At 48.5% G+C, this 13,484-nt stretch overlaps 1 long non-coding RNA gene across 1 annotated transcript in view; it reads left to right on the forward strand.

The window, feature by feature from the left end:
- Positions 1-447: 447 nt before the first annotated feature.
- The window catches only part of LOC141568455 (uncharacterized), a 31,082-nt gene continuing 18,045 nt past the window's right edge, over positions 448-13,484 (forward strand). Inside the window, exon 1 of the long non-coding RNA XR_012491584.1 lies at positions 448-685. This is a non-coding gene — a long non-coding RNA (uncharacterized LOC141568455). The remainder of the gene's footprint in view (positions 686-13,484) is intronic.

Raw genomic sequence — 13,484 nt, forward strand, 5'->3', positions numbered from 1 at the left:
CGTCCCTGCTCTTCTTTCATCTCAGTAGCCTTTTCTTAAAGGTCAGCAGAGCAGAGACCCCTCTAGAATTTGTCTGGTGATAAGGCCAGCAGACAGGCTCTAAAAATAAACCTTAATAAGATTCTAAGTAAATGCTTTCCACAACAATTCAGATCACGATTCTTTTTTCTTTCCTAGAGCAAAGTGACCTATAGTGCAGCCCATCCCGCAGAGGAGGAAATGTCAAAGGCTTCCAGAAGGCAGGATTGAATCTAGATAAGGCTCCACTCTGCTCTGGGCAGGTCTAGGCAGAAGGACCGGCAGTCTTAGCTGAAAGGCTCCCCTGTAGCCCCATCCCTGGGCTGTACCCACACTGCTCCTGCCTCCACCCCCACAGTGGGCCGTGGGAACAACCCCAGCCCTGTTGGAGTGTTTCTGTCCCCAGGGGCAAGTGGAAGATGTCTTAGCTTTGTTACATTTCGCTTTTCCCCCAGCCTGTGGCTCTCAGAGGTGGTGTCACTGAGTCCCTCTAGTTTACTGGGGCTGCGGGCCTGCATAGACTGGACACACAGGGAGCGCCAAGCTGTGGAATGCCCAGGAGCAGGGCCCAGGCTCCCGTCTCCCAGCAAGCCGCACTGGCTGGCCCTCTGGGACGTGCCAGCCAGGGCGCGGCTGCGGAGATGTCTTTCCTGCAAAGTGAGAAAAGGTCAGCAGTGTGCTGGGATCGCCATCAGGGGCACGAGCCCGGCAGGGGAAGGCTGCAGGGGTGGGGAGAGATGAAGGAGGAGAGGGGAGGAGGAGAAAGGAGGGAAAGAGAAAGGAAGGGAAGGCGGAGCCAGGGGAGGGACGAGGACGACTAAGGCAGCGCCCAGGCTGGCGCTCCCTGCTCTCTGGGCGGCGGGGGGCCTGCTGTCCCCCACTTGGGCACCTGCGGGGGGTGCAGGAGCAGCGGGGGCACGGGGGTGGGGTGGGGGGAAGGCGCGGAAGAAAAAAACAAAAGGGCGGGAGCACGTCCCAGGGGACAGAAAGGAGCCTGACCTGGTTTTAACGACGCCCCCGGGGAACGGGTGGGCTAGTCCCACCTGCTCCCATCCCGGAGCGCAGGCTCCGCCTACCGGGTCCCAGCCCTGCCTCCTACCTGATTGCATTTCTCCTAGCTTTCCGTGGGGTGGTGGAATGTTTTCACCATTACTTTCCTGGAGCTGGGGTTGAGGAGACTGTCTCGCTCGAGTGATATATTATTGTTGTTCTCTCGCCCCTGTCTTTGGTTTGGGATTTGAGGATGGAGATGTATTCTCTCATAATTAATTTAAGTGGCTGTCACTGTGGTCACCGCTGGCCCTGGCAAAGAGCAGAGCCTGAGAAATGGAAGCGAGGGAAGGGAAATAATAACCACAGCCTTGATGAGTCTTTACTGCTAAGTGGTGGGGCCAGCCAGCCTGGGACAGTCCTCTCTCCAGCACCCACAGTACATGGCGTGTGAGCACCAACCGTCTTCTAAGCAACTTTATATATTGCCTCACTTAACTCCCACAATCACCCCACACGTTAGCTAGTATTAGCCCCATTTTACAGATCAGAAAACTACAATTCAAAGAGGGTAAGTAACTCGCTGACCGTCACACTTCCAGCAGCAGGAAAAGTCTGGACTTGAGCCCTGATCTCTGACTTTGCAATGTTGTGCTGTATCCCAGCAGCCCCTCCTGATTCGTTTCTTCGAGGCCCCAACATTTCCAATGTCCTGCTTACCTTCTCTCCTCTTACCTCATCTCCAAACCTGTCTGTGGCACCATCTGGCCTCTCTGCCTCACGTCTCCATGACAGTGTGTTCTATGAGCAGAGTCTGGGACTGCCTCACACTGAGGTTCCAGGGACTGACAACAGCCTGAAGTGTCTCCCTTCTCCCACCCCAAGATTTGCCTTTGAAGTAGAATCTAAACCTCCAGTTAAAAGACAGTTTCTTAAGGAAATTGATTTAAGTGACAGCCAGGAATGTGCAGCGGTGTTGAGGGCACAGCACGCCTGACAAGTGTCCCTGCAGCACATAGGCAGGGCCCATTCCATCCCTGGACTCGGCCTTTGGGGCCTTCGGAGGTGGGTCTGGGAAAGAGGAGTGGCTGAACCTCAGCTGAGAATGTACTGCATGGCACCTCCTGCCAAGCACTTCACAACTACCCATGGGGGGGCTGCTATCCTCCCCATCTCACAGAGAAGGAAACCAGTGTCTTCTTAGACATGAAGTAACTTGCCCAAAGAGATGCAGCTAATAAGTGCCTGAGCTGGAATTCAAACCCATTCATTCAGTCATTCAGTCATTAAAGCGTATTTGTATTCTTTATTACTTTTGCTGTGCGTTCCCAAGTGTATTTCCCATTCATTCATTCATTTTTTAAACTATCATTCATTCATTATTATCCTTTCACTGTTATTTTTGCTGTGTTCCCAAATGGGTGAATAGATGTGAACAAATCAGTTCACAGTAAGGTGATGATGGTTGGTAGTCTGATGGTCTAAATACGAAGGAGTCAGGAAAAGAAAGAAAACCTTCTTGAAAGAGACCTATGGAATCAGGCCTTTTCCCCGCCCGTTCCACCCCCTGCTGCCTCCAGAAGTACTGTGGCTTGGGGGAGGGGCACAGAGGCCTCAGGTGGGACCTCTCTAAATGTCCCTTGACTCTCCTGCCTGGGCCACCTGACTTCACTGTGACATGTTGAGGATTATTAGCTCATTGTGAAGTGTCTTGTACTTCTTGGAATATTTGGGCAGCCTAAATATACAGGAATCATCATTTTCTTTTTTTTTTTTTTGCTTTCCCAGTTCAACAGAGAATGATTTTTAAATATACTTAAAGAATAGGATTTAAAAAAAAAACGAAAAAAAAAACGTGGGAGCCTGACGTAAAAAATGGAAAACAGATGAAACCCAGAGTATTTTCAAGGTGTCTTTCTCTGTGTTTCTGTTTTGCAGGTTTTAAAAGCAGAATTAAAGTGTAAAGCAGAGGGAAATTTCTGTGATGCAGCGTTTACATAAGAAACACATTCAGAAAAAGAGGCTGTGATTCTGAAAGTGTCCTTTTTATGCGGCACTAAAAAGCTCCCTTGGGATCAGAGGAGGGTTAAATTAGTTGGGGAGAAGAGGAAACAAAACCCCCCTTTTCAAATTGCAAATCTCTCCCAAACTGAACATCTCACCCCAGGAAATGGCCACACTGTGTTCAAGAGCAGACAAAAGGCTCTTTGTGTAAGGGTTCCGCCTTCTCAAGGCTTCACTCCAGTTCCCAGGCTCCTCCTATATCCGCTTAGCAAATCCCGACTTTGCACTGGGTGCTGCTTCCTGGGCCTTGAACGTGACTGTCAAGTAGGTGCTTGTTTTCAGTGGTTGTGCATTTTGCTCTACAAATGTACCCACAGGCCATGGAATTGACTCGAGGAATCAAAGTCAGTGGGAATAGCACAAAATGTCATGCATTTCCCCAAGCCCATTTATGTATGTGTGTCTTTGGATATATAATATTTTCTCGGACATCTAGCAAGTATTTGCATGTTAAATGTCATAGAATTTCACATACAAGGATAATGCTATTTACGGAATGTCCTGGTTATCCATTTCTGCATAGCAAATGGCCCTAAACGTGGGGATTTAAACAGCAACCATTTTATTACGTATTGTGATTTTGTACATCCGGGACGAGGGCAGGGCTCAGCTGGGTGATTCTCCTGCTCCCGGTGCCGTTGACGCGGGGTCACTCGTCGGTTTTCAGCTAGTGGTGGAGCGAATCTGGAGGGTGCAAAACAGTTTTATTCACACACCTGGCACCTTGGCAGGGATGGCTGTAAGGCTGGCATCCAAGGGCCCCTCTCTCCATGTAGACTCAACGCCTCTCCACATAGTCTCTCCAGCACAGCGACCAGACTTTTTAAATGATGGTTCAGGTCTCCAATACCAGGCATTGCAGGACACAGAAAGCTGGCTGCCAGACCCTATTTAAGGCCTTTCTTTGGAGTCCCCACATTCCCAACGTCTTCCTTCCCCTCTCTCCTTCTTTCTCCCCACGAGTCTGACTCAGACACCAATGTACTGTGTTCAGCACTGGCCCGACGTCACTTTTGCTGCAGACTATTATTGGTCAAAGCAAAGCACAGTGTACCCCAGAATCATGGGGAGGGGAAATAGAGCCCCATCTCTCTATGGGAGGAGAATCAAAGAATTTATGTCCACCTGTCACCCAGCAGCCAACTACACCTAGTATCAGTAGGGTTTATGTTTACACTTATTTGCCCAAGGTTAAGGATGATGGGATCTGGGATTTGAAAGGGACCTTAAAGACCGTCTCGTTCGACATCCTGATTTTACAGAGAAGCAAGGCCCAAAGAGGTCTAACCCCCTGGAACACAGCCACCAACCGCAAAGGCAAGCCTCAAACACACATGTTTCAACCCCAGATTCAAGAAGGTCCTTATCAAAGCCCTACAAGGGTCCAGTGCAGCCCTTACACCCGAGAGAGAGAGACAATGTTGGGTGTTCTGCAGTTCTCGATGTGCAAGAGTTTACAGTTCTGTGCAGGGGAAGAGTCAAGAAATAACCTCAGTCTAGGTAATATAAGAATGACAAATACCATGCCATGAAATTCTATGGAAGGATAAATCTAATCTAGTGACGGAATGTAGGAAGGGACTTCTCAAGACCTGGGCTGGCATGGGCCTTAAGGATGGGTGGAAATTTTGGTGATAGTACAGCGGGAGGGTGTTCCAGCCAGAAAACATCATGAGCAAAGGGAGAGAGAGGCTGACCAGGGACGAGGGCGAGTGTCAGGGTGAGGAGTGAGGACGTCATTCTGCGTTGTCCACACTCGGTGCCCCAGGCACCCTGGAGACCCAGGGTGCACACTGCTCAGACAGACGTCCACACCTGCATGGTGGTCACTGCGATGCTTTACTGCGACCTCTTCCGCGTGAGCAGGCGCAGCTTTCTGTTCTAGACCAGCTGCTCTCAACACTGGCTGCACATTAGAATCCCCATAGATGCCTTTAAAACATCTTGATTCCTGGGCTCCACCCCTAGATGTTCTGGGATGGGACCCAGGCCTCGCTTTTTTTTCTTTTTTTCTTTTTTTTTTTAACTCCCCAGGTGATTTTAATGTGCTGGAGCAATGGTTCTCGAACACTGGTGCACCTCCGAATCCGTGGAGGGCTTATCAAACACAGATTACTCCCCACCCCCAGTTTCTGCGTTAGAAACTCTGGGGATGGAGCCCAGGAATTAGCACCTCTAACAAGTTCCCAGGTGATGTCCATATTGCCAACCCCTGGGCCACACTTTGAGTACCACAGCTCCAGACTGTCGACCTAACCGGTTATACACGTCTAACCATCTCTTTGGACATTCCATCATTGAGAAGAGACCTGAGGTTGCAGACCGTGTAGCCCAGAGCCCAGCTGCTGGCAGCGCCTGGGAACTTGTTAGAAATGCGGCATCTCGGGCTGCCCACCAGGATCTGCATTTGAACAGGATGGCCCAGGTAATTTGAAGGTGACACTACAGTTTGACAGGTTCTGCTCTTGAGCTAGGTAAGTTCTGAGTATTAATTCATGCTGGCCACCTAAATCTTGATAGTATAGTCAGATAAGCAAAGACCTCAGGCATAGCAGCAATAATATCTAACCGGAGTAACTAAGGCTTCGGTAACACAGGAACTCACCGAGCTTTTTAACACATAAATTATGAATTTGGATAATTGCCGCGAAATAACAAAATATATAACAGGTTTTTTTTTCTTTTTTAACCTTTTGCAGTTTATGAAGCACTTTCACCTAAGACTAGTTCTACATCTATTAAAAAATGTTGAAATACCCAAGTCCAGCCCAGGTAAAGGGAAACAAACTACCTAATCACTTAACTGTTATATCAGGAGTACCTACTACTTTTCTTGGGTGGCCCCAGGCCATTTTCACAGCATTTTGGCCCAATGCCAGACAGGGCGAACCTGATATTCTGAATTCAGGTGTTGATTACCTGCTTCATACAGCTCTGCTACCTCTCAAAACTATATGTCCCCAGAAGGGTCTTAGTTTCTTGCTGAAAGGGGGTGGCGAGTTGATGTTCAATGCAGTTAACATTTCACCCAGTGGGTTTGGAATTCGCCTTATTTTCAGGTGCCCTGGGCTACACTAGTGAAACCTGTGCATCACTGTTGGTAAGATAATAAAAAAGGCTTCCTGACCCCTTCCAGGGTCCGGGAACCCTTGCCTTAGCTTGTAATCCAATTAGTTCAATTTAATCCCTCTCAGTGGCAGGGTGCAGGAGGGTGACCCTGTCTCATTTCCAGTCGGGTGCCTCTGCCTCCTTTTGCCAATCTCATGACCTATCGGATTGTTCCCTAACCTGAAGTGCAATCTTTCATGGAAAAGAAAAAAATCCATAGCCTGGCTACTCAAAAAAATCCCCTGCAGAGGTCACGTCAGGTCTCATAGTAGTGCAGGCATGTGTTAAATGCCACACTGGCAAGGCTCCAGACGAGACAATTCCTCATGGAAATTCTTGCCGGTTTTACAGGATGCTGTATTTTTTCTTTTCTTTTTTTTTTTTTTTTAAACAAAAGAGCATCATTGTCTGGGGATGAGAAAAATTTTGGCTCCCATGCAAGAAGAAAGTCACATCCATGCCAATAAACGAGTGAGTCTCCTGATGGAATAATCCATTTTTTTGTCAAGTACAGGTGGGTTATATGGTGACTGGACAGTCATCCAGACAATCCTAGTCTGAATGCTCAGGTTTTTGTAACCAAGTGTATTACCTGGTGGTAGGAAAGGAGAGAGCGAACTGTACCTGGTAGGTTTCTCTGTGGGTGCATACATGTGTAGCCAGCTTTGAGAAAAACAATGCTGGTTGTGAACTTCATCAATTGGGGAGGGATTATTTGGATTGCAAAATAAATTTGCCACGAGTTTCTTTAAATACTAAGGACCCAGGACTTGGAGAATCTGAGAAAAGATGGAACTCCTTTGAGGGCCGCTGGCTGGCTGGGTCTGTTGGCATGACAGTACCTACAAAAATGACGTAGTCCAAAGTCTGTTTCTTGGCCTTGCAGACCCAGAAGCTCATTCTGGAAATACAGAGTTGACAGGACTCTGTGGGACTAATGACCACTCACCTAACCCATAAGAGTCCAAAGTATAACTTAGTTGCCAATTTGTGGGTTTACTATGGGAGCTCCCCTTTCCATTAAGTCAACAAATTTTACTGAGTGCCTGCTACGGGCTCAAATTCCCTGTTCTCCTGCGACATACATTCTAGGGTAAGCAAACATGCATATAAAACATCTGGGAGTAATATGTGCTGCAAGAAAATGAAGGTAGGTTAAGGGGAAGAGAAAACGGGGTGGAAGTGAAGATAGGAGTTTATTCCTATTTCATTTGGCAATGTCAGGGAGAGCCTTTCTGATCAGGAGACATCTGAAGGAGCTAGAACCAGGCAGGAGGGATACCCCTAGCTGAGTCACAGCAGGTGTAAAGGTGAGCCTGCAGTGGATGAGTTCAGGGAACTGCAAGGAGGCCAGTGGGGCTGCAGAGACGTGAGAGAGGGGAAGGGGCTGATGTCAGAGACGTATCCAGGGCCAGAGCTCTTGCAGCCTGTGAGAGATGCTGGCTTTGGCTCTGAGTAGGATTTTGAGCTGAAGAGTGACAGAATCTGACTCCCATTTTAATGGTACCACTCTGGCTGGCTGTGTGGATAATAGGTGAAGGGGTGGGAAGAGGGAGGCAAGGGTAGAAGCAGGGGGACTAGTTAAGATCTTTTATGATAGTAGAGGCAGGAAATGACAGTGGCTTAGACCCGGGTCAGTGGCTGAGGAAGCAGCCATCAGTGGTCAGATTCTGGATACATTTTGAATATAGACCCAATGGTATTTGCTGATGGTTTGAATATGGTGTGAGAGAGGAAAGGGAGTCAAGGATGACTCCAAGCTTTTGGCATGAGGAACTGGAAGGAGGAAGTCTCCAGTTGCTGTGAGTCGGCAGAAAAACGTGGTATCTGTGTGTGCGGAGTTGCTGGGGAACAGAAGGAGGCCGGTTTTGGAGATGTGCGTTTTGGCATGCCCCTTATATATCTGGAGATGGAAGGTAGGCCGTGGGATATATGTGTCTACAATTCAGTGGAGAGATCTAGGCTGGAGTCAGAAATTTGGGAGTCACGGCATGTAGGTGCCATTGAAAATGCGGACACTTGATGGAACTACATCGAATGAGGTGTAGAGAAGTATGAGCGCTAGGATTCCCCAACCTTCAGAGGTCAGCGAAGTGAAGAAAACCCAGAAAAAAAAAAAAAAAAAAGAAAAAGAAAACTGAGAAGGAACAGCCAGAGAGGAGGGGGAGAACCAAGAGACAGCAATGGGCAGAGGCAAGGGAGAGGGTCCCAAGAGAGAAGAAGTGACCAGGGTGTCAGGTGCTGCTAATGGGCTCAGTAAGATGGGAACTGAGACTTTACTACTGGAATGAAAAACGAGGAAATCATTGCTCCCCTTGACAAGAGCAGTTTCAATGGGGAACGGAAGGGGGACAAAAGTCAGATTGGACTGGTTTCCAAAGAGAAAGAAACAAAGGAAGCAGGGAGAGCAAGTATAGACGTCTCCAGAGTTTTGCGGTAAAAGGAAAACAGCATTGAGGGAATAGTTGACAAGGGATTCGGGTCAAGGGAGTTATTGTTTTGCTTTTTGTTATTTCCTGTTTTGTTTCAGAATGGAAAATTATCAGAGCATGTTTGCTGATGTGTGCAGAGGTGTTCCTGGAGAGATGCGAGGAGGTTCAGTGCTCACCTGGAGGGATGGCCTTAAACAGGAGCGTGGCAGCTCATCCACAGAAACCGAATGGAAGCCAGAGTGTACGAGGAATGTGTTCGATGTGACGGTGGCACGAGGGTGTCTTCTGTCCTCAGTGAAATGGGCAGCGAGGTAGCCGTTAGGATTGAGGAGCAACTGGGGAGAGGTGTTAAAGACGTCTGGGAAAACCAGAGGAGAGGCTGATGGTGTTGGGACAGCAGGAGAGTCAGGGAGAACTGGTTCCCAACGTGTGGTCCCGGGACCCACCGCGTCAGTGTCACCTGAGAGCTTGTCAGAGGCAAATTCTCAGGCCCCGCTCTAGACCTCCTGGATCAGAAACTCTGGCGCCAAGTGCAGCCATCCCTTCTCACCAAGCCCTTCCAGGTGGACACTTACGTGTGAGAAGCACTGATCTCGGAAAATCTGGTATGTCGCAAGGTGGCAGTAAGAGCCTTCTTGAGGTTAGGGGTCATGAATTTAGGGTGAAACCAGTCAGGGTGGGTGCGTTTTATCCAAGCCCGTCCTGATCATACATCCCCCCTGCCAGTGATTCCCCTGGGAGCGCACCTATAACCCCTACTCCAGGTAACATGGCAGGAGACATCTGCAGGGAAGGGCTTCTAGTGAAGATTTCCTCAGCCTGAAAAATAAACTCAGGGAAGACACAGTCCCTTTATGCTGCTGGGTTTTGTGGTGTGAGGATGGGGCAACCATCTTCTCACCCAAGAAGACAGCCTGGGGACAAGGCTGAGAGGTGAGGAGGGCAGAGTGGAAAAAACAGCTGGAACCAGGAACGCTGACGACATTGGTGAGTCCTTGGACTAACCTCGAGTTTCCCGCTCTGGACTTACTGTTATGGGAGGTAGCGTGCTCACTCTCAGGTCTCACCATCCTTATCTGTAAACTCGTAAAACCCATAATAGCCACCTCCCGTGATTGTTACAGAGACTGAGGGAAGAGTGTGCCTTTGAAAGTAGCCTATGCCGTTGTAAAGCACTCTGTAAACGCAAATGGCAAATGCAATTTCCATTAGTGCATTTGTATTTTGACTGACATTATATGCATCTTGTTCATACATAACTTTCTAGAAAGTGAGGTATAGAGATGGTGAAGGCAGCAATGCGTTTGGGACTTCCTCAGGGTGCCAGTGTCCCACAGTCTGTCCCAGAATGAGTCCTTTGTTTCAGGCTGCCAGCCACGCCCTGGACCTCAGAGTCAGAGGCTGTAGTGTCCTAAACCCACTTAGCCACTCGCTGTTGCAACTGGACAACACAGGCCCTGAAAGCAGGAGCAAAAGCCCTGCCACCCCTCACCGCATTGAAATCTTTCACCTGCTACTAAATTCCACAGCCCATTTCAACTCTCCCCGTAAGATTCCGAATTTCATTCTGAGTGCCCCCTGCCAAAACATGCAACCCCGCCTCCCACCATCACAACCTTCCTTCCTCCATTCATGCACCCTTCACCCCCCATAGTGAGTCCTCTTATGCCAGACCAGTGTTCATTTCCACAATAGGTTTATTTCACCTATTTCTCTTCTCCTTTCTCTCCTTGCCAAATAGTGTCTTTGGGGACTTTCCCTGGACTCTGTCATGTCCCTGCCATTCTGCTGCGAGGAGTTTCTTCTACTTTCAAAACCCAAATTAGTTAGCCCGGCCCATTACGTCTGAGCTCAGCTCATAGAACCATTAGACAGCATTGTGAGTGCACTGGGCGGAAAGAAGCACTACCCGTTAGCCTGTATAACTTTAAGTTTAGACTTTCTCCCTCACACTTAGCTAAGAGACAGTCTGCTTCTGCACCAAAAAGGCTAACGCTGAGGCTACTGGCATTTTGAACATTATTTTGTCATTTTCCACTTTGTGGTCACTGCTTCATGCTTGGTGCCAAATGTTGCTGGCTCTGCCTCTGCCTCCTGTGAGAAGCCTCTGACCAAAGGTGACATCAGGAGAGACTTGGCGAGTCTACCCAGGGAAGGAGACATTACACGTCCATGTGAGGCCGGGAGAGTAGTAAGAGGGAGAGACCAGGTTGCATGAAGTACCCACAATAAAACGGTAAAAGTGCAACAATAAAACAATCCAGTAAAGGAACAGGGGACACAGCTATACACAGAGGGCAGGTGACCCATGGACTGTAGGAGTTTGGCCCAAGGGAGTTCAGCCTATCATAATTGGATCTCCCCACACCTGTTTGCAAAGAGCCAGTCAGAACAGGCTGGTGGAGGGTGGCACCTGCATGTGAGAGCCCGCCCTTACATACCCAGGACTGGCGGAGGGAGACCTCTGGACATGCCTCAAGGGACCAGCTCGTGCCGCTCAGAACAGTGCCCTCAGTGGAATTATGAATGACTAGGACCCCCTGTAGGGGCCACATATCCTCACACTGGGATCTCCACGCCATCCAGGTTCCCAGGATGGAACAGGCGTCACTGGGAACACAGACGGCTAGGTGTTCAGCCTGTGCGCTCTTTGACCACACCTTGGGCCTCCCGAGGACAGCGTGCCCAGGGACGAGCCCAGGGCCTGGCACAGGCCCTTCTCATGGAAACTTTGTTGATGTGAAGCCCTAGACCGGGGCTGGGCAAACTTTTTCTGTCAAGGGCCTGATAGGAAATAGTTTAGGCTTTGTAGGCCGTCCACTCTCTATCATAGCTCTAGTCCAACTGTGAAAGCAGCTGCAGATAGTAGGTAAACACAGGAGGGGGTGATGTTCCAATAAAACTTTATTTTACGGCCGTGGACGTTCGAATGTCACATAATTTTCACATCTCATGGAATACTCTTCTTTTGATGTTTTTCAACCACACACAAACTGTTCTTGGACTGTGGACTGTGCACCAACAGGCAAGAGGCCAGGTGTAGCCCGTGGGTTGTAGTTTACAACCCATGGCCTAAAGCATCACAAAAGGCCCACTTCCTGTTTCCAATGGGAGTACACAGATTTTCAGCGGGCGCTTTTCTGCTCTTAATAGCCATTGGGGTGCACAGTGTCCCAACAGCTGGATGACCCCCACTCCTGGTGCATGCTCTCGTGCACGCACACACACACACGGACACACACACACACACACACACACACACACACACACACATCTATCTAAAACATGACATGTACGGGACTGTGTACGGGACACCAGGAGGGCAGTCTCCAGGTTGCCCTGGTAATTACAGATACATTTTTAAGACTGTCGTTGCTTCCAGGTAAGAGAGACTTCCCTGGGTAGACTGTCAGCGACGTAAGGCTGATTTACCTTTTCTTTTTTTTAATTTATTTTTATTTTTATTGGGGAACAGTGTGTTTTTCCAGGACCCATCAGCTCCAAGTCACGTAGTTGTTTTCAATCTAGTTGTGGAGGGCGCAGCTCACTGGCCCACGTGGGAATCGAACCAGCGACCTTGGTGTTATGAGCACTGCACTCTAACCAACTGCACCAACTGGCCGCCCTGATTTACCTGTTTACCCCCTCCATCCACCATCACTCCAGAGCATATTAGGCCAGGCAGGGAGACCGTAAGTTAGTGTGAAGCTGGGAGAGATTGGGTTGCAAGGAAAGACAACAGATGGTCAAGGAAAGGAGTCTTGTTTTCTAAATTTTTATAAAATATTTCAGTTACAGCGACATTCACTATTATATCAGTCTCAGGTGTGCAGCAGAATGGTTCGGCATTTATATAACTTACAAATGATCCCCCCATAAGTCTTGCACCATCTGACACCATACATAGTTATTACAATATTATGGACTCTATTCCCTCTGCTGTACTTTGCATCCCTGTGACCATTTTGTAACCACCAATTTGTGCTTCTTAATCCTTTCACCAAGAAAAGGTTTTTAATGTTAGCAATGCTTCCTCTTGGAGTTTTACGTTTTTTAGTGCATTTTAATTTCTCAGTCTCTTTCACATGCTTTAGTACATCTATTCCCTATAGCCCCAGCAGGTATAGTTCTATTTATTGAAGAAACTACAGTTCAGAGAGCTTTGGGGATTTCCTTAGTGACAGAGACCCTCTGGGTGGTAAAGCCAAGACTCAGATGCAGTTATTTTATCCAAATTTTATTTGTTCATTTATTCAGTAAACAGGTTTTGAGGATACCGAACGTCACGCAATGTGCTGAAGGAATAAGGCCTGGTGGGTCTTGTCTTCAGGGTATCACCATCTAACTGTGGTTCTCAAGCCTGCCTTGTCATTGTCTCCCCTGGGAGAATCTCTAGAGTGATGATTCTCATGGACCACATCTGGATCTGAGGTCAGGGCCACCCTATGGGGCAAACACCCTGGGCCAAGCACCCTCCCTCACGCCCACCTGCTCAGAGAAGCAACCAGTGTGGGAAAGGTGAAGGTGGACTCCAGACCTCAGAAGACGCTCCTGTCCAGGCAGTGGGGGTCCATTCTAGAAAAAGACTTAGTGTCAGGGTCTTCCTGCCCCCACTGCCCAGTGCAGGCTCCGCCCACTGTCTCCTGGTTGGCCATGCTTTCTCCACCTCTGGGGAGGACAATACCCCTCTGCTGAGTCACCTAGCTCTGGATAGGGGACTTTTGCCTCTTTTTCTGTGGTTTCTTACCTCAATTAGATGTGATTTTTTTCTTTAGTGTTTAGATTTTAAGTTGATTCCTTCCAATGGGTGTTTGGAATTATTTATCTTGCATCTGATGATTCTGTCTTCTGATCTAAAGTATTAAATCCCCC

The sequence above is a fragment of the Rhinolophus sinicus genome, linkage group LG14, assembly GCF_036562045.2.
Source record: "Rhinolophus sinicus isolate RSC01 linkage group LG14, ASM3656204v1, whole genome shotgun sequence".
NCBI lineage: Eukaryota > Metazoa > Chordata > Mammalia > Chiroptera > Rhinolophidae > Rhinolophus > Rhinolophus sinicus.